Raw genomic sequence first — 26,051 nt, forward strand, 5'->3', positions numbered from 1 at the left:
AACAATGTTATTATAGGACTAGGCACCTATCACCTATGCTTTTTAATACTTCCCTCTCATGAAATCATAGAATCTTAGGTTTGAAGAAAGCTTAATAGTCAAGACAGCAGGGTGGTACATTGGTAAGAGTGCTGGATTTGGAATAAAAGGAAATAGATTTAAATTCCTGCTCTTCCACTTCCTACCTCTGTATTACTTTAGACAAGTTACTTAACTACTTTAGGCTTCAGTTTCTTCTTCTATACAATGAGGGGCTGGGCTAGTTGATAGTCAAAATCTCATTCAATTACATATGCATATATATATGTATATACATACACACACACATATATATATGTATATACATACACACACACATATATATGTATATACATACACACATACATGTATATATATATATATATATATATATATATATATATATATATATATATATAGTTTTCTTCATGTCTATAATGATATAGTGAAAAAGGGCATGGGATTTTGATTGGAGTGAGTTGGTTTTAATTCCAACTCTGTTACTTGATATCTCTATGAATAATGGGAAAGTTATTTGACCATTTTTAGATGTAGTTTTCTCCTCTTTAAAACAAAGAGATTGAACTAGATAGCCTCTAAGGTCCACTGAATTTCTCTGTCTATAGGATCTCTGATAGTCCAACCTCCCATCCTTCCATTGCAGGAGTCATCTTTATGATAGAGCATCACTGGTTTAGAAGCAGAAGGATATTCTGGTCCAGGTCCTTTATTTTACAGATGAAGAAATTAAGACCTAGAGAGATTTAATTACTTGTCCCATTTACAAAGTTAGTAAGTAGCAGAACTAAGATTTGAACACCTCTGACAAGAAATCAGACCTGCTTGAATACTTCCAACTACTAAGGATCAATATAAAGCAGGTTAGATTAAATAGCTTCAGAAGTAACTTATCTTAAGATATGATTTACAAATGTTGGTTGATGAGATAAGAATGTTTCCAGAATCCAAACAAATAGATCAGATTATCTTCTCATCATGGAGACATCAATCTATAATGTAACTAAATATAAAATATACTCCAATGTTAATAACTGTCACTGGTATTTAGACTAAAATAGATACACAGATATTGCTTTAATAGAACATGTGATATCACATATATTTTGGTTTCCTTGAAAAATTTTAAGTATTTTATTTTTATTTTATGCATATAAAAAAATTTTTCTTTAAAGGGATCCATAGGTTTCACTAGACTACAAAGGGTTCTATGGTACATAGAAAGGATTAGAACACTGATTCTAGCAGTTAGGAGGACTGGGAAAAACGTCCTTTAGAAGATGATATTTGAACTCAGTCTTGAAGGAAGCCAAGAATTCTGAAACATAAAGATGAGTAGGGAGAGTTTTCCAGGAATGAGGATAACCATTGTAAAGATACAGATAGCAGATAGAGAGGAATGTTCTCTTCTCAGGGTACCTTGCCATCAAACTCCTGGACCTCACATTAGAGACCATGTTCATGAGGAACTTTCACCCTAGGGTCTTGCTCTCTTCATTGGTGATTGCCTCTGCTGGAGCCCTATTTCTGGAAAGTCTGCTTCTCCCCATTTTCTTTTCTCTAACTACCTCCTTAGCAGCCTAACTTGCCAGTCACTTCACTTCATCCAGAATATCCTTTTCTATCTTCAGTTCTGAAATCATGAGCCATTATCAGATCAACTGCCATTGTTTCTGGATGGGGTGTGTCAATCTCCTCCCCTCTGGCCCAACTCATCAAGGCCATAACTTTCCAGACCAAAGTGTTCCTCTCTGGTCATTATTTCTACTTTTGTTAGGCTTCTTGAGTGCAGGGTCTATCTTTGCTTTTGTATTTGCAACCTGAAAGTTTAGCACACTGCTTAGTATAGCTCTTAATATATGTTTATCCATTTATTCATTATCGAGAGGCAATGTAGCGTAGTGGATAGAGTACTGGTTTTGAAGTCAGAAGACTTCACTACTCACTAGTAGTGTGACTATGGGCAAATCACTTAAACACTCTGAGCCTTGATTTCCTCTTCTATAAAATGTACCTTCCAGCTCTAAATCTGTGATTTATTATCTCACAGGAAACTCTTCTAATAAACTTACATTCCATTAGAGTTTACATTCCATTGGAGTAGATGCCAAGCTTAGCCCGCCAGGAGCAGGCTCAAGCCCAGTCCAGGGTCAGTTGAGGACAATGATTTCTGGTTTTCTGTTTTTTTTATCCCCAGCGCTTAACCCAGTATCTGGCAAATAGTAGGAACTTAATAAATGTTTATCTTTTTGATACATGCCTTTGGGAAGCATATATTGCCCTGATATATACCTTTTTTGGAGCATGGCTGGACAACATTATTTCTATGTTTAGATCTGTCAAGGAATTTTATATGGTCTTAGAACATGTATGAGATACCTGATTTAGGGAAAAATTTTAAGTCTGTTATCTTACTCTCTCATCAAATGCTTTTGTGAAATCAGACCAAAAACCACAGTCGAATCTTAACTCTACATTTTTCAGTCCATTTTGTGACTGTGAAAATGGAATCTATCATTAAGAAATGTCTATAAAAGGCAATCTATTCCCATCCTTTATTGTTATTGAAGATACCTGGGCTTAAAAAGATAAATATGAAAGAAAAAGAAAGCAAAAATGTTAATAAGCCAGACTTAGATGGTGAAACAAACATCCACAAACCAAAACCAAATCCTTAACACAGAAGAGAGGCAAATGTGCTGATAGCTTCCTCAAATTTGAGGTTCTTTTTAATGCTCCTAATACAAAAGAATGTACATTGGCACAGCTTTAAAAATACTGACAGAGTTCCCAAAAAAATTGCAAAGGTAGTTCCAGATAAAATTTAGCACACTTAAGAACAAAACTCAAAATTTTTAAGAAAAAATTGAAATAATTATCTCTTTATGGAAAAGTAAAATGGAAAGTGAAAATTATGAAACACTTTAAAAGTATTATATTTATTATAATTATATATAATATATAAATATTATAATTACTAATCATTAAACATTTTGATGGCGAGTAATTATTTCCTCACTGTTATAAGAATGAAAGATTTGAAAGACATCTCTTTGAAGAGATTTCAGAATTTTGTCTGAAAATATATTCGAATACTCAAATGTGACTGTGATCTCATTGATTTGAGAATTTAATGATTCAGTTCATACTCATCCAATCATGCTCATGTGATGTGATTCTTGTCCACATCCCTCCTTAATTTTTCCACAAAAGGTCCACCCCATATGCTAGAGGTCTTTTTTAGCTTCTTTTGACATTGTGAAGATAACAATGGAACACCATGGAAACTTATCCATCACCCATCTTTTCCTCAAACATTTAAGTATCTTTTTCTCTCAGAGGAAAAAATTCTCTTTTATATTAATAACCAATTATTGAATTAAGGCTAAGATTTTTCCCTTCTTCTGTTTCCTCATTCCTTAAAGACTATTCAGTCTATCTTTGATGGGTAGGGTTACTTAAAAGACGAAATCTAGGGCAGATGCACCCCACTGGGAAAACATATCTTTATCAAAAAGTAGAGAAATTCTATCAGGTAGAATGCATTCCATTGTGCTTACTCAGAGAAGTGTGAGGGAAATGGATTCCCCATTTTGTATAGATTACCATAGATGAGATGGTATAAGTATAGGTGAGTCTCTTTGATCAAGATTGAACAATCAGGGTCTTGTCCCCCAGACCCTCATTAGAATAGGCCCACCTCTCCTTATAATATTTATTCTCTCATTACATGTTAACAAATCAGAGTTGATTTTCTCCCTCAGGAATATTGACTCTTTCAAGGGCATATAAACATTAAGTGAGTTCTATGAGGGGTCTTTGGCATTAGAGAGTGCCACCGATACCTTTTATTAATTATCTTCCAGTAATACTTAACAAAATGATAAATTATTCAAAAACTATGTCTCTCAAACTTTTTATGTCACATCTTCATTTTGTCTTTGAAATTCATTACTATGATAAACCCAAAGAGTCCAGCTTCTGGGATAAGAGCTCTCTCTTCAACAAAAACTGTTGGGAAAATTGGAAGTTAGTATGGCAAAAACTAGGATTAGACCAACATCTCACACCCTATACCAAGATAAGATCAAAATAGGTGCAGGATTTAGACATAAAAGACAATATTATAAGCAAACTAGGAGATCAAGGAATAGTTTACCTGTCAGATCCATGGAAAGGGAAGAATTTTATGACCAAGGAAGAGATGGAGAATATCAATATAACCAAACTGGATAATTTTGATTTCAGCAAATTAAAAAGCTTTTGCACAAATAAAACCACTATAACCAAGATCAAAAGAGGTTTAGTAAATTGGGAAACAATTTTTACAACTAGTATTTCTGACAAAGGACTCATTTCTAAAATATATAGAGAGAATTGCATCAAATTTATAAAAAAAAAATAAAAACAAGCCATTCCCCAGTTGGCAAATGGTCAAAGGATATACAAAGGCAATTTCCAGATGAGGAAATCAAAGCAATCCATAGTCATGTGAAAAATTGTGCCAAATCATTACTGATTAGAATGCAAATTAAAACATCTCTGAGGTATAACCTCACACTTCTCAGATTGGCCAATATGACCAGAAAGAACAGTGATCAATGTTGAAAGGGATGTGGGAAATCTGGGACACTAATACATTGTTGGTGGAGCTATGAACTCATCCAACCTTTCTGGAGAGCAATTTGAAATTATGCCCAAAAGGCAATAAAAATATGCATACCCTTTGATCCAGCAATACCACTACTGGGTCTATGCCCTGAAGAGATCATAAACAAGATCATGAAAATATCACTTGTACAAGAATTGGAAATCCAAGTGAATTGGGAAATAACTGAACAAATTGTGATATAAGTACATTATGGAACACTATTGTTCTATTAAAAATCAGGAGGGATGGGATTTCTGAGGAACCTGGAAAGGCTTGCATTAATTGATGCTGAGTGAGATGAGCAGAACTAGAAAAACACTGTACATCCTAAAAGCAACATGGGGGTAATGATCAACCTTAATGGACTTGCTCATTCCATCAGTGCAGGGATAATTTTAGGGTTTATGCAACAGAGAATACCGTCTGTGTCCAGAGAAAGAACTGTGGAGTTTAAACAAAGACCAAAGACTATTAGCTTCAATGTTAAAAAAAAAATTGACTTATGTACCACATAATTTTGCTTCTTTAAATATTTTATTTTTTCCTCAAGGATATGATTTTTCTCTCAACACATTCAATTTTGATCAATTGTATATCATGTGTAAAATTCAAAACTTTACCAAAAATTGATAGGTAAAAACTACTATTGTATTTATTTGGAAAACAAATTTATATATATATATATATATATATATATATATATATGCATATATATATATATATATATATATGTGTGTGTGTGTGTGTGTGTGTGTGTGTGTATGTATACATAAAGAAATTCCTTACTGGTTGCATACTGCAGTTCATTCACAGCCACCATGTGCTCTCCTGCCTTTTGTCCTTTGAAAAGACCTTTCCCTCTTCATTGCCCTCTGCCTTTTTCATCCTTTGGAGGGAATTGTATTACATTTCTTACTACCATAAAACAATGCTGGTAAAATGTTAATATTTAAAATATGGGCCTTTGCTTTCATGGGAAGCTTGGGGTCAGTAAAGGAGATTTGCAATTTCTGGAGGTAGCCTGCTCTCCTATTTAACTCTTGGCCTAACTCACTGTCCATTTGTACTGTTTGTTCCAGATATACATACTGATGGAAAAGTTCTTCATCCAAGTACATGTTGAAATCTGGACAGTAGACATTCTTCATCCTGTTAGTCTTTCCTTTGTGGAATAACCAGCCAAATTCCTTTGAATGATTACAAATCTCTTCCAGGAGATAACTGTAATATTCTGAGGCTAGAGGCAATCAACACCTTATATCCCAAATAGTAGGATCTGGAAGACTTTACTGTTTTTCTTAAATTGAGACCATGTGCTCCATCTCCTCTACAATGATGAATACTTTGGACAAGCACACATCTCCTTCTTTAATTCCCTGCCGGATGTATATTATCAGAGAGTCATTGAACACAGTTATTTCTGGTTTTATATCTTCCAATGAGCCTTGTGGTTGGGAGATCCTTTGTAGAAAAAAGAGCCTATCAGGTGACATAAGATCACTGAACCAAACATTTTTCCCCCATAGGCAATAAACAAATTCAATGATATCACTATCAAATTCAACTAACTTTCAGTTAGTTGAGAAATGGCAAAGATGTGGTTCATTAATGTTGCTAACAAAAGCTTACTTGTTGTGTACTAATACTATCAATGAAAATATGCATAATTCATAATTCTCAGTCCATTTTGTAGCTGTGAAGATGGAGTATGTTGTAGAGAAATGTCTGGAAAAGGCTGCCTGTTCCCATTCTTTATTAATACTAAGGATACCTGGGTTTAAAAGATAAATAAATATGAAGAAGGGGTGGCTAGGTGGCACAGTGGATAAAGCACCGGCCCTGGAGTCAGGAGTACCTGGGTTCAAATCCGGTCTCAGACACTTAATAATTACCTAACTGTGCGGCCTTCGGCAAGCCACTTAACCTCATTTGCCTTGCAAAAACCTAAAATAAATAAATAAACAAACAAACAAACAAAGAAATATGAAGGGAAAAGAAAGCAAAAATGTTAATGTCAGATTTTGATGATGAAAAAGCACCCACAAAACAAATTCCAGTACCCAGTTCTTAACACAGAAGAGAGGCAAATGTGCTAATAACTTCCTGCAATGGGAGGTTCTTCCTATTACTCCAAATTCAAAGAATGTACATGGATGAGATATGCATATTAATAAGATCAGAGTTTTTTTCCCTCCTTTTTTTTCTGAAAGACAAAATTTTAAAAAAATTTAATTGAAAATAAAATATTTTTAAAATGAAAATTTAATTAAAATTTAAATGTTCAATTTAAATATAATTAAAATTAAAATAATTTTTAAATTAGTGTTATTCAGTAACACTAGTAGAGAGCATTTTAAAGAAATAATTCCAAAGTTTTTGTTTAAAGTGAAGGAATTCATCACTATCAAAGAAAGAAAATTAAGAACTATACTAGGTGATCTTCAAGGTCACTTCCTCCTTTAACTTTTATGAAGGACAATGTGACCTTATTTTTGAATACTTACAACTTCTTTTAAGACTTAAAACAATAATAATTTAATTTTGTATAATGTTTTTCAGAAGTTTCCAAAGTGTTTTTCTTGCAATGATGTGATGAGGGATCACTAAGAGCATGATGTGCTTAAAAACAAACATTGGATTTCTAATCAGAAGTCCTGGGTTCAAAGACTGAATCTGTAATTTATTACCTCTATGATTTTAGCAAGTCACTTAACTCTCCAATTTCAATTTCCTGATTTAAAATAAATTTTAAGAGGGGCAGAACCAAGATGGTGGCATGGAGTCAGGAATTCCAGAAGTTTTTCCCTAGAACACTCCAAATGCCATAAAATTATGACTTTAACCAAATTCTAAAGTGGTGGAACCCACAGAAAGAGTGAGTGAAACAATTTTCTGGCTCAAGACAATTTGGAAGATCTATGGGAAAGGTCTATTCCATGAGACCAAGGTTGGAAAGAACCCCAGCACAGCCCAGGCTGTAGTCTTGCCACACTAGAACAAATCAGCTCCAGTCTTCCAGGAACAGCCCAAGGGGCGCCTGGGTCCCTCCTAGGCCCATGGCAGCAGAATGGTTTCCAAGCCTCTCAGCCCAGGGATCACCAAGGACAACTTGAAAGGTCAGCAGGAAAACTCTGCTGCACCAGAGTAAACATGGAGCTCAGGTCAGTGCAGGCCTTAGGGCAGCCCCCACTCAGCAGTTGCTTCCAGAGCACTCAGCCCACAGATGGTAAGGGTATGGGGAGAGACTGCAGAGGTCTCTTCATTATCCCTGCCGCAGGATGCTGTGGCTTTGCCTATACTCAGATCCAGATTGCAGGCTGGGCCCCCATACTGCCATAAAAGAGAGGAGACCCTCCTCAAAGCTCCAGGGCAGAGGGGAATGTTTATGATCATCCACAGATCAAAGCACAGGTCAGGAGAGCAGTCAGAGCCTCTCATGAGACCTTGAAGGAATTAAGGTCCCTGGAGGAGAGATGTCACAAACCCCGCCTCTTCACAAAGCTTTGGCAGTATGTTAAAATCAAATCAGAGACTGGGTAAATGAGCAAACAACTGAAGAAAAAGAATCTGACCATAGAAAATTACTTTGGTCCCATGGAGGATCGAAATATGCACTTAGAAAATGACCATGTCAAAGCTTCTCTATCCAAAGCCTCCAAGAGAAATGGGAATCAGTCTCAGGTTATGGAAGAGCTCAAAAAAGATTTTGAAAAGCAAGTAAGGGAGGTAGAGGAAAAATTAGAAGAGAAATGAGGGCAATGCAGGAAAATCATGAAAGCCAAGTCAACAGTTTGGTCAAGGAGATACAAAATACACTTAAGAAAATAACATCTTAAAATCCAGTTTAGGTCAAATGGAAAAACAGTACAAAAGGTCAATGAAGAGAAGAAAAGCAGAATTAGCCAGATGGAAAAGGAGATAAAAAAGCTCTCTGAAGAAAATAGCCCCTTCAAAAAAAAAAAGAAAGAAAATAACTCCTTCAAATGTAGAATGAAGCTAAGAGAAGATGATGACTTTGTGAAATATCAAGAAACAATGAAACAAAAAAATCAAAAGAATGAAAAACTAGAAGAAAATATGAACTATCTCACTGGAAAAACAATTAAGCTGGAAAACAGATCCAGAAAAGATAATTTCAAAATTATTGGGTTACCTGTAAGTCATGACCAGGAAAAGAGCTTAGACTTCATTTTTCAAGAAATAATCCAGCAAAATTGTCCTGATTTCCCAGAAGCTGCGGGTAAAATAGAAATTGAGGGACTCCATTGATCACCTCATGAAAGAGATCTCAAAACTCCCAGGAATATTAAAGTCAAATTCCAGAACTCCTAAGTCAAAGAGAAAATGTTACAAACAGCCAGAAGGAAACAATTTAATTACTGTGGCACTACAGTCAGGATTACACAGGATTTAGCAGCATCCACATTAAGGACTCATAGGGCTTGGAATATGATATTCTAGAAGGCAAAAGAGCCTGGATTACAACCAAGAATCAATTACCCAGCAAAAAGGAACATCCTCTTTCAGGGGAAAAGATGGCCACTCATTGAAATCGGGAACTTTTAAACTTTCCTGTTGAAGTGACCAGAGCTGAACAGGAAGTTTGATCTTCAAGTACAAGACTTAGGTGAAGCATAGAGAGGGTGGACAAGAAAGACTGAGGAACTTAATGAAGTTGAATCCTGATAACTCATTTGAACCTTCTCAATTATTAGAGCGTTAGAAGGAATATATATAGATAAAGGTATAATATATTATAAAGGAGTCAGTGAGTGAAAAAGAATGTACTGGGAGAAAAGGAAAGAAGAGGTAGAATGGACTGATATTTCATGTAAAAAAGTCAAGAAAAAGCTTTTTCAATGGAGTGGAAGTGGAGAAGGTGAGGAGGAATGGAAGTGGTTTAGAGAGGAAATAACATACACACTCAACAGGACATAGAAATCTATCTTACCCTAGAGAAAAAAGAAGAGAGGAAAAAATAGAAGAAAAAATGGACAGGGGGAGTGAAGAAGGTGATAGAAGAGAGGAAAGATCATGGGAGAAGGGAGTCAGATACAACACACTTTTGAGAAGGGACAGGGTGAAAGGAGAGAAAGAGAATAGAATAAATGGAAGTGCAGAGGAATAGAATGGAGAGAAATACAGTTTAACAATAGCAACTGTGGGGAAAAAAAAACCTTGAAGCAACATCTCTGATGGACTTATGATAAAGAATGCAACCCATCCCAGAGACAGAGCCAATGGAATCTTAAAAAAAAAAGGAAGAAATTCATTGCTACTATAAGGCAAGCAATATTGATTTTTAAGAGCAGAGAAAGAGTTGTGGAAAGAGGGAAGAAGGGGGGAGGAAAAATAAGATGAATTAGGAAAATGTATTTAATATCTACAAAAATGTAAATGGAAAGCATAAAAAACTGACATGGAATACTATATAAATAGATCAAGTGTGGTCCCAGAGGTAAAAAATAAAATAAAATAAAATAAATTTTAAAATGAAGAAGTGGACCAAGCTGAATCTTTTTCCTCATTTGTTAAATGAGGGAGTTGCATTAAATGGTCTTTCCCCTGGAAGCTTTAAATTTATGGCTCCCCTTTTTTTAAAGATGAAGGAAATGAAAAGCATCCTAGACATGAAATGACTTGTTCATGTCAGTCAATCAACAAATAATTATTAAATGCCTACTCTGTGCAAAACATTGTGCTGAGTGCTAGCTCTTGACATATTTCATGAGTGTTTGAGGTGTGACTTGATTTTCTAAATCCAAGTCCAACAATATTCATTTTGGAGATTCACAAATAAATATGTGTTATAACCTTTTAAAAACAAGAAGATATATTTGAGTAATAATAATTTATTTGCTCTTGAATGAGTAACTTGACCTTTCAGTGTCCCCAAGCAACTCTCTAAAACTATACATTTTAGAGAAGGTGCCCATCATTTCTTACTCGGATGAAAGCACAGAGCCAGACACCAAAATTTGAAAAAGAAAATTAAAGCTGACATTGGAGGCAACTTCCCCCCTTGCCAAGAAATTTTAATTATTAATAACTAATACATATAGATAATCCCTGTCCTGAAGGACTTTCCAAACTGAAAGTTAAATCTAAAAGATATTACCAGATAGGATTATGCTCTTTCAAACCATTCCTGAAGGCCAAGTTTGGCAGGTGCAGGTAATGAATACCAGGAGGACATCCAAAGTGGATTAGGTTGATGACAGGCAAGGTCATTGGAAGAAATGCTTCCAATTTTAGCTGGAACAGGACTTCAGAAGAAGCAGTATATGTGCTGGCATGCTACTCTCAGGATGCAGGTAGTCTGGTGTCCTAGGAAGACATCTGATCTGCTAGACTGAGTACCAGGAGACCTGAGATCAATTCCTTATTCTCCCCCCAATTTTCTTTAGCCAATAGGCAAGATATAGTCCTTTTCTCTAGGTCTCAGTTTCCCTTATATGTGAAGTTAAGGAATTGAACTACATTATCCCTCAAGTCCCATCTAATACTAAAAGTCTAAGATTCTTTCACATCTAGAGAAAGAACTATGGAATCTGCATGTGAATCAAAGCATACTATTTTTCACTTTTTAGTTTTTGTTTTTTCTTTCTATTGGTTTTTCCTTTTTTGTTCTGATTCTTCTTTCTCATGACTAATATGGAAATATGATTTATAGGATTGTACATATATATATATAACCTATATCAGATTGCTTACTGTCTTGGGGGGGGAAGGGCGGGAAGGAAATGGGAAAGGAGGGAGAGAGGGAGAAAAATTTAGAAATCAAAATCTTATAAAAGTAAATGTTGAAAACTATCTTTACATGTAATTGGAAAAAATAAAATACTATTAAGTAGGAAAAACAATAGTAGGGATCAAGCAGAGGGCGGTTAGGTGGCAAAGTGGATAGAGTGCCCAACCTGGAGTCAGAAAGATTCATCTTTGTGAGTTCAAATCTGGCCTCAGACACTTACTAATAGTGTGACCCTGGGCAAGTCACTTAACCCTGTTAGCTTAGTTCCTTACCTGTAAATTGATCTGTGCCAAGAAAACCCCAAATAGGGTCATGAAGAGTTGGATATAAATAAAATGACTGAATAACTACCACCACAAGAAAAGGAATTAGACCAAGAGAAAAAGGAGATGGTCATATATAACAGATAGGCAGTGGAATATATTTGAATATTAGCAAATATGATTTCAGAACACCTAGCTATGTGGCCCTGGGCAAGTCACTTAATCTCTGCTTCAGTTTCCTCACATGTAAAATGGGAATAATGATAGCACCTACCTCCCAGAGTTGTTGTGAGGATCAAATAAGAGAAAACAGTTTTATAGCAGTTATTTATTATAGAACCCAACACATAGAAATATAAAATAGTAATATATAATAATACATAAATGTTAGCTATTATTATTATGTAGTCTTACCTCCTCATTTCACAGATAAGGTTGCTGAGACCCACAAAGGTTGTCTTTGTTTAAGGTCATACAGGTAGCAACCTGACGTTTGAACCCTGGTCCTCTGACTCCATATTCTGTGCTCTTGAATTGCAAAGTATGACTGTACCTGTTCCCCTAAAGACCTTTGCATGCACTGCACAGGTGGGCAGAAGGGTTGTTGGTCCAGCTGGTATCAATTTTATCAGCCCCACCCAGATACACAGATGGTGATTATTGTAAGAAATGTTATCTTCTGGTGGGGATATTCCTATCTGACTGTTGTCAGTTTAATCTATCTTTCAGCATGGAAACTCCTTAAGGGCAAGATTACTTATACCGGTAGCCTGACTGCATAATTAATATTTCATGGCAACAAATGACTGTCACCAATTACTAGAATAAGCTTGTCTCTTCTAAGGAAGGCAATTTTGTGGAATGGATAAGACAATTAAAGTGAAGTCCGGAGACCTAGGGTATAGTCTTCAGCTCTTTGGAGCGAAGGAGGAGGGTGGGGAAAGGGAAAATCTTTTATTAAGTGCCTACAATATTTCAAGCATTGTGCTAATCACTGTACAAATATGATCTCATTTGATTTTATTTACCACTTACCATAACCACTTACTAATGTCTGTCTTTGGGAAAATCTCTGGGCCTTATTTTCCCCATCTATAAAACCAAATAGTTGGATGATTTTGAGCCTATGTCATAGTCCTCAATATATAAATGCTTCTTCAGTACTTCCTTTGATGGATCTATGAGCTCATCAATGTGGGTGGTACAAGTTCTTTCCTATATGCACCTCCTTATCCTATGTGACTCGAGTCTGTGGGTCTGTGTCCTCTCATGAACCCTTTGCAGAGTATCCACCCTTGGGAATCTTCCTTTCAATCTCTTGCCATTGGGTAGATACCAATAGAACACATGATGGAAACACATCCCTTCCCAATCATACTTCTCTCTGATATTTTCTTTGTCAATACATCTCCACATTTTCTTCATTGGTATTTAGTAAAATAGTAATAATAATAATAATAATAATAATGATAACAGACTTTTATAAAGCACCTATAATGTCCTGGCCACTTTTTTTATATGTGTTGTTTGAGCTTCTCAACAACTCTGTGATTTACATGTTAAAATTATCCCTATCTTACTGATAATGAAACTGAGGCAAACAGTAGTTAAGTGACTTGCCCAGGATCACGTAACTACTAAATGTCTGAGGTTAATTTTGAACTCAGATCTTCCAAAAACAAGTCACTCAACCCACTGTATCCTCTAACTACCCCTACTTGTACTTACCCTATAGTTCTCCCTTTACCTCTGGTTGATCTACAGTTCTTCAGAGACTCAGGAAGTCCATGACTTCCAGGTGCACAACTCTGCCAAAGAATACTGGTGGTAGAAAAATGAGCCTTTGTTTTAGAGACAAGCTTGGAGTGATTAAAAGCACTGTGCAAATTCCCAGAGACAGACTGGCATTCTCTCCTCCCATTTAAGTTTAACACCTATTAACTCTATTACCTTAGCAAGGAACTATAAATTCCTGAGCCTTCTCTGTCAAATGAAGATAATAACACTTGGATGGTATGTTTTATAGAGTTGTTCCAAGGGGCAAATGAGATCACAAAAGTAAAGTCCTTTATAAAACATACACAAATGCATACGTGTTTTGTGTGTGAGAGCATTATTATCTCATGCACTGAGTTAAGATTTTCCTTGGCTAGGATCCAATTTCTCAATGAATGGAATTGTGGATTAAAATTTAATAGAAATTGATTATATGGAAAGAGACTTAGATTTGAGGTGGAGGATCTGGGTTCAAATTTCAACTCTGACATTGAATACCTGTGTAACATTGGGCATCAATCAATCAATAGCATTTATTTAGTACCAAATAAGTACAGGGATTATGCTAAGAGTTAGAGTTTCAAAGACAAAAGTTTCAAAGACAAAAGTAGTCACTAAACCATTTGGATCCCAGTCTTATCATATGTAAAGTATAAGGTCTCTTCTAACTCTAGTTCTTTGAGCCTGTGATCCTGTGTAAAGTTTTGCACTTTGATTTTTAAAACTAACTACAGGGGAGAAACATGACCAGTTATCAGTTCATGAGGAAAATATCTGAGGATTTTAGTGGACTGGCAAGCTTAATATGAGTCAACATTACAATGTACCACCCAAAGTAATGTGGTCACTCTTTCTAAAATCTTTTATTTTTTTAGTGCAAGAACCTGTTTTGCACATCTGCACCTCGTCTGCCTATATGGACTTGAATTCAGTGTCCTGATTTCAAGATTGGCCAATTATTCACTATATCACATTGTTGCTCAGTATGAACTTAGGCTCCATTAACATATGTGTAATATAAATGACCCATGTATACAAAATTATTTGAAGTAGCTCTTTTTGGAGTGTCAAAGAACTGGAGACTGAGAGGGTGACCATTAAATGGGGAATGACTGAATAAGTTGTGGTATAAGAATGTGATAGAATGCTATGGTATAATAAGAAATGAAGGGAATGGTTTCAGAAAACCTGGGAAAACCCATATGAATGGATGCAGATTAAAGTGAATAGAACCAGGTGAACAAATCTGTAATGATAACAATATTGAAAAGACAACTATGAAAGACTTAGGAACTTTGTTCAACACAATCTTCAAGCTTATGATGACACACACTGCCCACTTCCTGCAGGTAATGAACTCAGAGTACAGACTGAAACTTCATTTATCTTTGACATGGTCTTTACATAAATTTGATTAAATTTATTATGCCTGCTTATGACAAGGATTTTGTTTTTCTTGCTTTCACAATATGAGAGACGGAAGGCCATGAGGGAAAGAGAGTAAATTTTCATTCAAAAACTAAAATTTGATTAAAAACTGTATAATATTCTTTTTGGCTCATAATAACTTTTGCTGAGAAGACCAAGTCTAGATTATTGTATTAAATTCTAGATAACATATATAAGAAGTAATTTTGCCTCTTTAAACTGCTGTTTCCTCATCTACAAATTTAATCATCTCACATGGCAGAATTCCAAAAATGAAGAGACAAAAATCATATCCTCCTCCCTTCTCCAGGAATTCTTTTCTTCAAATTAAACATTTATACTTCCTTCAAGTGTTTTTACCAGACATGATTTCCAGTCCTTTTACCATCTTAGTCAACTGCCTCTGGGCAAATTCCTAATTGATAAAATCTTCTGTAAAGCACCACATCTCAAAATGAGCCTCAAATTTCAAATGTAGTTCAATTAGCAGAGAATACCAGGAATCTATCACCTACTTTGATCCAGAAACTACCCTTCTAGAAATCATCCTGAGAACACATAAATTTCTTTGGCTGATTTATGATATTGGGTTATAACTATGTATATATCACAAAATCAACTGGAAGGGAAGAATAATACAAATAGAATTAAAGAGACCAGAAATATATGTTACACCCCCCCCCCACAAAGTAACAAATTAATGTAAATTTTACTTTGTTATTTAGTTTAATCAGTTGTGTCCAACACTTCATGATTCCATTTGGGGCTTTCTTGGCAAAGATACTGGAATGATTTGATATTTCTTTCCCTCTCTGATTTTACTGTTGAAGAATCTAAGGCAAATAGGGTTAAATAACTTGCCCTGGGTCACATATCTAGTGTCTGAGACAGATCTAGACTCAGTTCTTCCTGACTTCAGACCCAGCATTCTATCGGCTGTACCCACTGTGCCACCTAGCTATCCTTAGTTTCACTTAGAAAAATTAAAAAGTAAGGGCGGCTAGGTGGTGCAGTGGATAGAGCACCAGCCCTGGAGTCAGGAGTACTTGAGTTCAAATCCGACCTCAGACGCTTAATGATTACCTAGCTGTGTGGCCTTGGGCAAGCCACTTAACCCCATTGCCTTGCAAAAAAAAAAGAAAGAAAAGAAAAGAAAGATGAAGAGTGAAAAGGAATGAAAAGTGTTAGGGCAGAAAATAATATATTAGCTCCATGTATATGAAATATAATTATCCAAATCAAATAAAAGTAGCATCAATTTCATACTGTTTGTTCTTATTAACTATTCTATACACCATATCTGTATGGTAGCAGTTTGTCTTATGAACACTATTAAGAAATGAGATTCAAAGCTCAGTTTGACTCCCATTCTCAACTATTGGAACTGTTTACAATTGACTAATAGAAAAATCAGGAGTATTACTTGAACATACAACATTTCTCAAAAGGACAGAGAATCAGCAAGTAGATGTACAAACAGACAAAAAAAATATACATATGTATACTACAAATAATCATTTGGGCCCAAAATTGAACAGAAGGAAGAGCCTTAGGGAAATTGTGAAATTATTTAAATGACTCAAAACTTCTTTCTAAAATAAAGGCTTATATTTTTTATATCAATATTTTTCTGTTACTCCTGCATCTGTGTGACTCATAGACTTCTATCTTCTCCAGAGAACAATGGAGAGGTTTTTAGTGAGCTGGGAAAGGTTTCAACATACCATAAACAAGGAAATATAAAGTAAAAGAATATAAAAGAGGTCATTAAAGTATGAATGAAAAAGAAGATAGGTTGATTATATGACAAGAGCTGAAGCTAATAGTTTAACAACTCATGTGCTTCATCTATACCCTCACAAAGCCAAAAGAAAGTAAAGAAAGCCCCTAGAACATTGAGGGACCCTCTCCTGGCAAACCTATGGGAGAACACAGGCATCAAACAGAGCAAGCCCATTAAATGGGTTGTATTGTATCATTGGAGAGAAAACCAGTATCTGTGAGAGCTTAGGTTTATTTGAGCTATTTGGGTACAGTGGGATAGGATTCCAAGCTCAGTTTAAATCCCTTTCCTAGCTAGTAACTCTTGAGATTGTTTAGATTTGGCTAGAGAGAGTTGTTAATACAAATAATATAGGCATGATATTTCTCATGGAAAAAAAGAAAAGAAAAAAGAAATTACCCAAACCAGAAGTACTTAATGAATCCTTGCAAGAAATTGAACTTTCAGAGAAATGCCTTAATCAACAAATCTATTGAAAACAATTTCTATAAAATGAAAATGTAATGGTAAAGAACAGCTTCAAATAGAGCTATCAAATGTAACCTTCTTGAGAGTAGGGACTATTTCACTTTAGTCTTTGAGACCCTAGTACCTAATACAATACTTTGTTACATATTAAACATTTAATCAGTATTTGTTGAATTATATTAATATGTGCATTCTTATAAAAGAAGATGGACTTTGATTTTAAATCAGTAATTTTTCTAAGACTTATCAGACATATTTGACTAAAGGTCAGGCTCCAAATAATAAACAAGAGAAAGAAAGAGAGGGAGAGAGGGGTGGGGCAGGGAGGGGGGTAGGGAGGGAAGGGGAAGGAGGGAGGGAGGGAGGGAGGGAGGGAGGGGGAGAAAGAAAATGAGCTTATTATTGCATCTCTGCCTTGGAAGTGAGTAAGAAAAAGAACAAGAGAGTCAGAAGTAAACTGGTAGAGAATGACAGGATTTAGGGCTCAATACACTGTCCTTAGAGCAGCTAGGTCTCACAGTGGAATTAGATAGAATCGTCTTTCTGAGTTCAAATCCAGCCTCAGACATTTACTAGCAGTGTGATCCTGGACAAACCCCTTCACCCTGTTTGCCTCAGTTTCCTCATCTGGAAATGAGATAGAGAAGGAAATGGCAAAACCATGCCAATATCTGTGCCAAGAAAACCTCAAATGTGGTAATGCAGAGTGGGACACTACTAAAATGATTCACCAACAACTGAGAGAATGAGAACAAGATATGGCCTACTATGAGAAAAGGAATTGAGAGCATGTGGTTTTAGGTCCTATGGAGAACTAAAAGTAGAAAGAAAAACCCAAGTGTATCTACTACATAATCATTCTACTACTTCTCATCTCATTAGGAGACTTGTCAAAGAATTCAAGAAAAAATCCCCTTTCCCCTTATTAGAGTTTCTGAAATCTGATCCTCACCTTCTCAGAGGATGGAGAGAAAATCTTACCTTTTGCATTTCAAACTTAGATCTAAAGGTCACTGACTTCATATTGAATAATTCTAGGGTTATTAGGGCTTTCTGAAGCCAGCTAGACTGCTTCCTACCCCATTCCTCACCTGGCTTTGAGGCTTAAATAACATTCACTACATACCTACCTACTAGTTCAACATTCTTTTTGAAAATTTCAAATGACAGGGAACTTACTACCTATTAAAGTCACCCCATCCTCTTTTGGGACAGCTCTAATATCAGGAAAGTTCTTGTTTATTTTGAGCCCAAAACCACCTTTCTGTAATTTCTAGCAATTTATCTCTCTCTTCCATGGGTTAGTCCTTCAAACCTTTGAAAACAGTTATATTTTTCCGACCACATTCTCCTCTGGATCACTCCTCAACTATTTTATCTGATTTTCTTACAGCCTCCAATCCTGTCACCATTCTGACTCCCTTTCCTAAGGTATGTTCCAATTTGTATGTATTCTTAAAAAATATAAGGATCCTAAAAAGAGGACAGAGAACTCTAGATATGGTCTGATCAGAGCTGTAGGCCTCCATCTGGACTCTGCACATCTCTTTAGCAGTCTAACAATTAACTGTATTACCTTTTTTGGTTGTCACATTTACACTGCTGAGTCATGCTGAGACCACCAAAACCTCTCCCAGGTCTTTTTCTCATGAACTACCTTAACCACAGCTTCTCCATCCTGTGCTTGTGAAGTTGGCTTTTGTGAACCCAAGAATCTTTTAGTTCTATTAAATTAGTAGATCTGCTCTGATGTTCTAATCAGCCAAAAATCTTTATTGAATTCTAATTATGTCATCCAATGTTTTTAACTATTCCTTCTAATTTTGTATTGATGAGCAGTCTTTCTATGGTCTCATCCAAATTGTTGATAAAATAAACAGAATAAAACTGATAAAAATGATCAGAATAGTAATAATGGCAGAGCCTTGGAATTATGGGATCACTTCAGTGGACTGTAGCATAATTATTAAATTTCAGAATGGGGGAAGAGTGCCTCTCCCTTTTTAAGGGATAGGATGGTTTTCAATATAGAGGGACCTCCTCAATTCTATTACATGAATCATCAATATCCTATTTTTCTGGTTGAAAGCAGTAGCCCATTCCCAATAACTAGAAAGTAATGTGGTTTCAACTGATAATTGTGATATTAGAAGTCTCCTAACAGCTGCTCCCTTATCTCTTGGCTTCACAGTTGGCACAAGGTTTTTGCTGATTCTGACTCATCCACCCTTGGCTCTGGCTATTCTATATCACTGTGGACTTCATTTGTTTATGTTTCCCCCTGTAGGCCTATATAGAATTCGTAACTCTAGAAGAGACTTTAAGCATCATTTCAGTTACTCTAACTGCCTCATTTTATATATGACATAACTGAGGCCTACTGAGATGAACTTCTAGGATTAGCAGAACTGAGAGAGAACCAAGTCTCCTGACTTCTAGTTCAGTGTTCTTTCTGTTACATTTTATTGCTCCCATGAAACCATGGTACATTGTGTTGAATGATAATTCCATTCCTGAAAAGTGTTAGAAATGTGAAACCTAGCAGACAATGCTAATGAAAGCATTCAGGAATGATTATCAAAAGAGTTAGACCTTGGAGATAAGATAACCACTAGAAGCATGACTTTTGGTGGCAATTCTTCTTGTTTAGCAAACAATACTAGAATATAGATCTGCATTGATCAAATGTTGTATTATATATATGTATATATATATATATATATATATATAAATTTATGTTTATATATATTTGCAAATGCAGCTCATGGATATTGAACCTGGTGGACCACAGAGATGAGAGGAAAGTGACTCTTTAGACTTCCTATCACTTGCTGCACTTGACCTTTTGGGGTAGAGGAGTGGCTCTCTCTACTCAATGATGATCATTCTCACCTTCATCTCCTGATGTCTCTGAATTCCTGTAGATAATCATAAAAATTTCATTCTATAATCCTTACCACACAATTCATCGTTTCTGTTCCTCTCAACTCTTCCTCTTCTACCCCTTTCATTTACAAATACTTACTGAAACCTGACTCTTTCCTGATGACATAGCCTCCCTGTCCATCCTTTCCAGTACTGACTGCACTCATTCTCCCCATCTCTCTGGTTAAGGTAGGGGGAGTTGGAATACTCTTTGCTCACCATTCTTCCAGGTTCTTCCCCCCTCCTCCATTACTCAGTACTCTTTCTTCTTTTGAGACTCATGCAGTTCAGATTTATCACCCAATCAAAATCCTCCCCCTTCCTTCCTCAATGAGTTTGATATTTAGTTTAAAATTTTTTTCTTTCCTCTCCAACTCCTACCCTCACACTAGGGGACTTCAACTTACATATTTATTGTCCCTCAAATATCTTAACCACTCAGTTCCTTTATTCTCTCCACTATCCATGAACCCAATCCCAGACACATACAAAGATGATAATACCCTGGAATTTGCCATCACCCATGTCTGGGTTCAAGAGTTTCCAAAAAGGGGGAAAAACAAGCTAGGGAAGAATAAGAGAATCACAGAATATCAGTGTCAATGGACCTCTAAAGTCATCCAGTCCAACCTGTGTTTGAATAAGAATCCCTTCTTCTGATAACTGATAAGTAATCATTCAGTCTCTATTCCAAGATATATATGATATGAATACTGAATAACTTATGAAGCAGCAGTCCATGTCATTTTAGGAAATCTCTTTAACTGTCGGAAGTTTTTCCTTATTAAGCCAAAAATCTATCCTTCTCCAAGTATTACACATTATTCCTTCTGAGAGGAAACCTAATCCTGTCACATGAAAATTCAAGAAAATCCTTGAAGAGTATATTTTGTCCCCTTAGGTCTTCCCTTCTTCATGCTAAATATGTTTAATTTTTCTTCTTGCCAGAGGCATACTGGAACCAGCTCAAACCAGCTATATAAATCTATTATTAAATTTTCAGTGTAAGTATTTAACATCTTAGAAATCAGCAAAAGCAATAAATTGAGTTTTGAGACTTAAGAAAGTGATGGAGAAAAATGCTATTAATGCAGTTTAAACTTAGAAGTATATCTTGTGTTTTCAAAGAACTGGTTTTTAAACATTTACCAGCATACTCTTGTCTTACCATTTGGTAACTCTGCTCTGGACTTATCAAAGTCCTTAAAATCTGGCACTCATAACCGAACACTATATTCTAGATATGGTCTGACTAGGGACGAATTCAACAGAACTTTCACTTCCCTTATTCTATACTGTGTATAATATAGCCCAAGAATGCATCTATTAACTCTTTTGGCTGTCATGTCACATTGTTAATTCTCATTGAACTGTCAGGGATGACCTGTTCTTGATGAACCATACTGTCTTTTAATGATGGCCACTTCCCTTCCTAAATTTTCAGGAACCATCCAACCAATACATTCTTGAATTTTTCCAGGAATCCAAATCAAACTCAATGACCTTTACTTTGAAGTCTTCACTTTCTTCCCTTTTTTAAAAAAATCAGGTTACTTTCCCCATATTCAGTTATGTGACTCCTGCCATCTTTTGCCAATTTTTCAAAGTATCACTGACAGTACCTCAGGATTTAGTTTGAATGGAGTGGAGGACAAAATGTTTGTTGTTTAGTCATGGCCAATTATCCATGACCCCATTTGGGGGATTTTCTTGCAAAAATACTGGAGTAGTTTGACATTTCCTCCTCCAGTTCATTTTACAGATGAAGAAACTGAGGCAAACAGAATTAAATAACTTGCTCGTGGTCACACAGTTAATAAGTGTCTGTGACTGGATTTGAACTTAGGAAGATAAGTTTTTCTCACTTGGCACTCTATCGATGATGCCACTGAGCTACTTCCCAGTCCTCCACGGTAAAAAACACATCTTTGCGAATTCAGAGACACTTATCAATTCCTTGCAATCTGACTTCACCACTGAACTAAAACCATAATACTTCAAAATCACCAATGATTTCTTTAGTGGAAAGTCCAGTGGTCTCCTCTCAGTCTACAGCCTTCTTGAGCTATCTAACAATGCTTACTCTTTTTTTTCTCTAATCCCTATATATCTGCAAGGTTCTCCTCTTCTGCCTATCCAGTCACTTCTGAATTTCTTTAGCAGGATCATCATTCATATCTTATTTTCTATGAAAGGAAGGGTATGTATGTCCCAGGGATCAGTCCTAGACTCTTTCCCCTTCTGTCTCTACCTCTTTTCAATTCTGCCAGTGATATCAACTCTCATGCTCTCAGTATGAAGTCCCCTCATGTTAGACATCTCCATCTAGTTGTTCCATGTAAGCATCTGAAACTCAACAAAACCAAAGTTGAACTTATTTTTCACCCCAAATGCCATTGCCTACAGTCTTTTCTGTTCTCTGCAGCTATTAGTGACTTTTTCCTCTAAATTACCTTGAACTTATTATGTATTTATACTTATATGTGTACATATTACTTCCTTGATAGAAATGGAAGCTCTTTGAGGGAAAAGTCTATTTCATTTTCATCTCTATATCCCTAGCACACAGTACAGTCTGTCATATAATAGGTGCTAAATAAATACTGGTTGATTTATTGATTTTTACCCATACTCAGACCATTCTCTGAATGCCTCCCCTCTTCCTTCATCATTTGTTTGTTGAAATTCCCCTCATTTTTAAAGGTCCAATTCAAATACCATCTACTCTGTGAAGCCTGTCCCATTTCCCTCAGCTGGTAATTATCTCTCTTGCCTTCCCATACCACAACACTTCCCCACTCCAGACCTAGAGTATTTTGCTTGACTCTCATTTATTATGTATTATTTTGTGCTACAGCTATCTGTGTATGTATTGGTCCTCCCTACTGAGAGCTTCTTGAGGTCAGGGATTTTATCTCATTTGATCGTTGTCTCACTCTAGTGACCAGCCCAGTGTTCTGTCCAAATATTTCTTAAATTCAAATTACTTTAATGGAGGAACAAAGCATCTGATTCTTCTAAGCCATGTTTCAGAGGGGCTTCCCATAACCCCAAACCTTTCCTGTACAGTTTTAAAATCAACTTTAATATATGACAGCATCAGCTCATTTTCAGCCAGTTATGAAACAATTCTTTGCTTATACTGGACAAAAGTCTGATTTCAGTAGAGAATCTGGGAGGGCAACAAAAAGAAGAGTTTACTTCTGTTTGTGGCTTAAGGGAACCCAGAGAAGAGAGGGTGGTCGTAAATAGGGTCACTTTTCTACATGCTCCAAATACACACAGGAGACTTGAGTTGGAAGCTATCTCAAGAGGTCATGTCCTCTGCCTCAGTGCTTTTATTTAGACTGCACTATTTTTACAGATTGTAGCCTGTGCTATTTTGCGTTACTTTTTATCTTATTTTGTGCATAACTTGTTTCATTTCATTGAATGTAAGCTTTTATACAGCATGATAATGTTGTTTATATCTTTGTATACCCAGAGTTTAGGATGGTGGATGCTAATAAAGGTTTGCAGCCGCTGATAAACTATTCAAGTCAATAAATCCTATGTTAATGAAAAGTTTATTATGTACCTCCAAGGACTAAGATTCCATAATCTCTCTTGTTTTTACAGATGCTGCCTGTCCATCTTTGCTACGACCTGGAATAAAATCATATAACTTTAAAAATGCTGGAAGGAATTTTATATTATTCAAAAAAGGATAGGGACTTTAATTAGTGGCAGAAAATTATGACAAAGGTCACCAGTCCCACCCAGGTCATTTCTCTCTCCTGCCAAATGAAGCTTCCCAGTAATTTGTATGGACCATGGGAATTAAATAAAATTATGATAGGAATTAAAGGAATTGAAATGCATTTCTCATTGAATCAAAGACCATACTGAATTATAGTACAAAAAATAAATGTAAGGTCAAAGTGTTTCAGGAGATAAATGGTTGGATGACTGGATAAACAGGTCTAAATCTCAAAAGTGCTAAGATAGGTGAAAGGACTCTGAACTTTAAGAATTGATATATTCCTCCCCTTTTGATTCTGTGGTAGACTAGAAAATGAAGGACAAGCAACAACAACAGAAACTAGGAGAAAACAACAAAGAACTTGTAGAGCTCTGTCTAGCAAAACCATCAACTGATAACCACTTTATGTAGTGCCCAGAGATAGCAACAGCCAGAATATCTCCACAGTGAACATAATTAAATTGCAGACCACAACTCAGTGCATCATAAGATTAGCAGATCAGATCAGTGACCCTACCAAGGTTTCCAAAGCCAAATTATCATAATCCTAGGTGTAAATTGTCCTAGATAAGTTTACTACCCATGAGCATTCTTTCTCTCCTAGGAACATTAACTTTTCTACTAGTGGATTGTGGCTCTAGAAAGGTGTACCCATTTGTATAGAAAGAAAGGATTTTTTTTCATTTTTCTTGTTAGCTAATAATTAAATGTCTTTTGCTTTGAACTACTGTGCCTTCTTGAGTTTTGGTTAAAATAAAAACAGACATGGACTTATGAATTATGATTTTGGACTAGATGCTAACCCAAAGCATTCCCTTAACACAGAATTGAGTAGGGCAGCTAGGTGGTGTAGTGGATAAAGCACTGGCCTTGGAGTCAGGAGTACCTGGGTTCAAATCCAGTCTCAGACACTTAATAATTACCTAGCTGTGTGGCCTTGGGCAAGCCACTTAACCCCACTTGCCTCACAAAAAAAAAAAAAGACAGAATTGAGCTACACAATTATAGAATCATAGAATGATACCTTAGCAATTAATTGGTTCAAACCTCCCATTTTATAGACAAGCAAATTAAAGTGGAGAAAAGATTCTTAACTAACATTTCTCATCAGTGGCAAACCATGGAATAAAAACTCAGAACTTCTGATTCCTAGTTCAATAATCTTTCTAATATACCAAATCACCTATGAGTCAGTTCACCCTTTAATATTTATTTTTAACTTTTAAAAATATTAATTTTGTATTTCTACTGAGTGGGGGGAACTCTTGATCATACTTCTGAAGAACCTAACTTTCCTTAACACCATAACAGAACCACCACTACTCATCTATTAGCAACATGCCCTAGGCAAAGGACTGGACCTGAGATTTGATAATATAAAGAGCTCTGATAAAAAAAAAAAAAACCTTCCAATATCCATGTGGGACAGTAATTTCTCTGCAAATTATAGATTTAGGGAGCTGCCTAGAGTAACTGAGAAGCAAAGTTATTTACCCAGAGATAAAGTTACAGTTCCTCAACTGTAAAATGGAGATTATAACAGTACCTATCTCCCAGAGTTCTTGTGACAATCAAGTAAGATAATAATTATAAAGAGTTTCAAACATTTCCTAGGACATATTAAGCACCATACAAATATTAGTTACTACTATTATTATTATTATTAGTTACTACTATTATTATTCAAAATAAATCTATGGGGTGGGTCATATAAAATTAAAACCTCCATTTTCTAGACCTGGTAACTGAGGATTCAGCATATTATCAAAATTCATCCTAAAGATAAAATCAAATTCCTTTGCATTTGTAATTTCATATTGATCCCACTTTTCAGAGAAGGCAACACTTGACTGTCCACACCCACTGAATAAAAAATATTAAAACATTAATAATGATGATGCTAGCCCACATTTCTATAATGTTTTGTAGTTTACAAAGGACTTTCCTCACCATGACTATGAGATAATGCAAGTATCATTATCCCTGTCTTAGTTAAGAGTGTGATGTAGTGCTAGGCTAAAGTTCGGAAGAGCTGGGTTCAGTTTCTGCCTCAGACATGTACTAATTGTGGAACTCTAGGCAATCTACTTAATCCCTCTTATCTGTAAAATGGAGGTAGCAATTATACCTATAGTGTCCTTTGATTAGTAGGAAATGACTAAACAGATTATGGTACATGAATGTAATTGAATATTACTTCCCATAAAAAATGATTAATATGTAGATTT

At 35.8% G+C, this 26,051-nt stretch overlaps 1 long non-coding RNA gene across 1 annotated transcript in view; it reads left to right on the forward strand.

The window, feature by feature from the left end:
- LOC141488778 (uncharacterized) overlaps nucleotides 1-23,754 on the forward strand; it is a 146,018-nt gene extending 122,264 nt beyond the window's left edge. Inside the window, exons 3-4 of the long non-coding RNA XR_012468787.1 lie at nucleotides 18,550-18,587; nucleotides 23,700-23,754. This is a non-coding gene — a long non-coding RNA (uncharacterized LOC141488778). The remainder of the gene's footprint in view (nucleotides 1-18,549; nucleotides 18,588-23,699) is intronic.
- The last annotated feature ends 2,297 nt before the right edge of the window (nucleotides 23,755-26,051 follow it).

The sequence above is a fragment of the Macrotis lagotis genome, chromosome 1, assembly GCF_037893015.1.
Source record: "Macrotis lagotis isolate mMagLag1 chromosome 1, bilby.v1.9.chrom.fasta, whole genome shotgun sequence".
Taxonomy (NCBI): domain Eukaryota; kingdom Metazoa; phylum Chordata; class Mammalia; order Peramelemorphia; family Peramelidae; genus Macrotis; species Macrotis lagotis.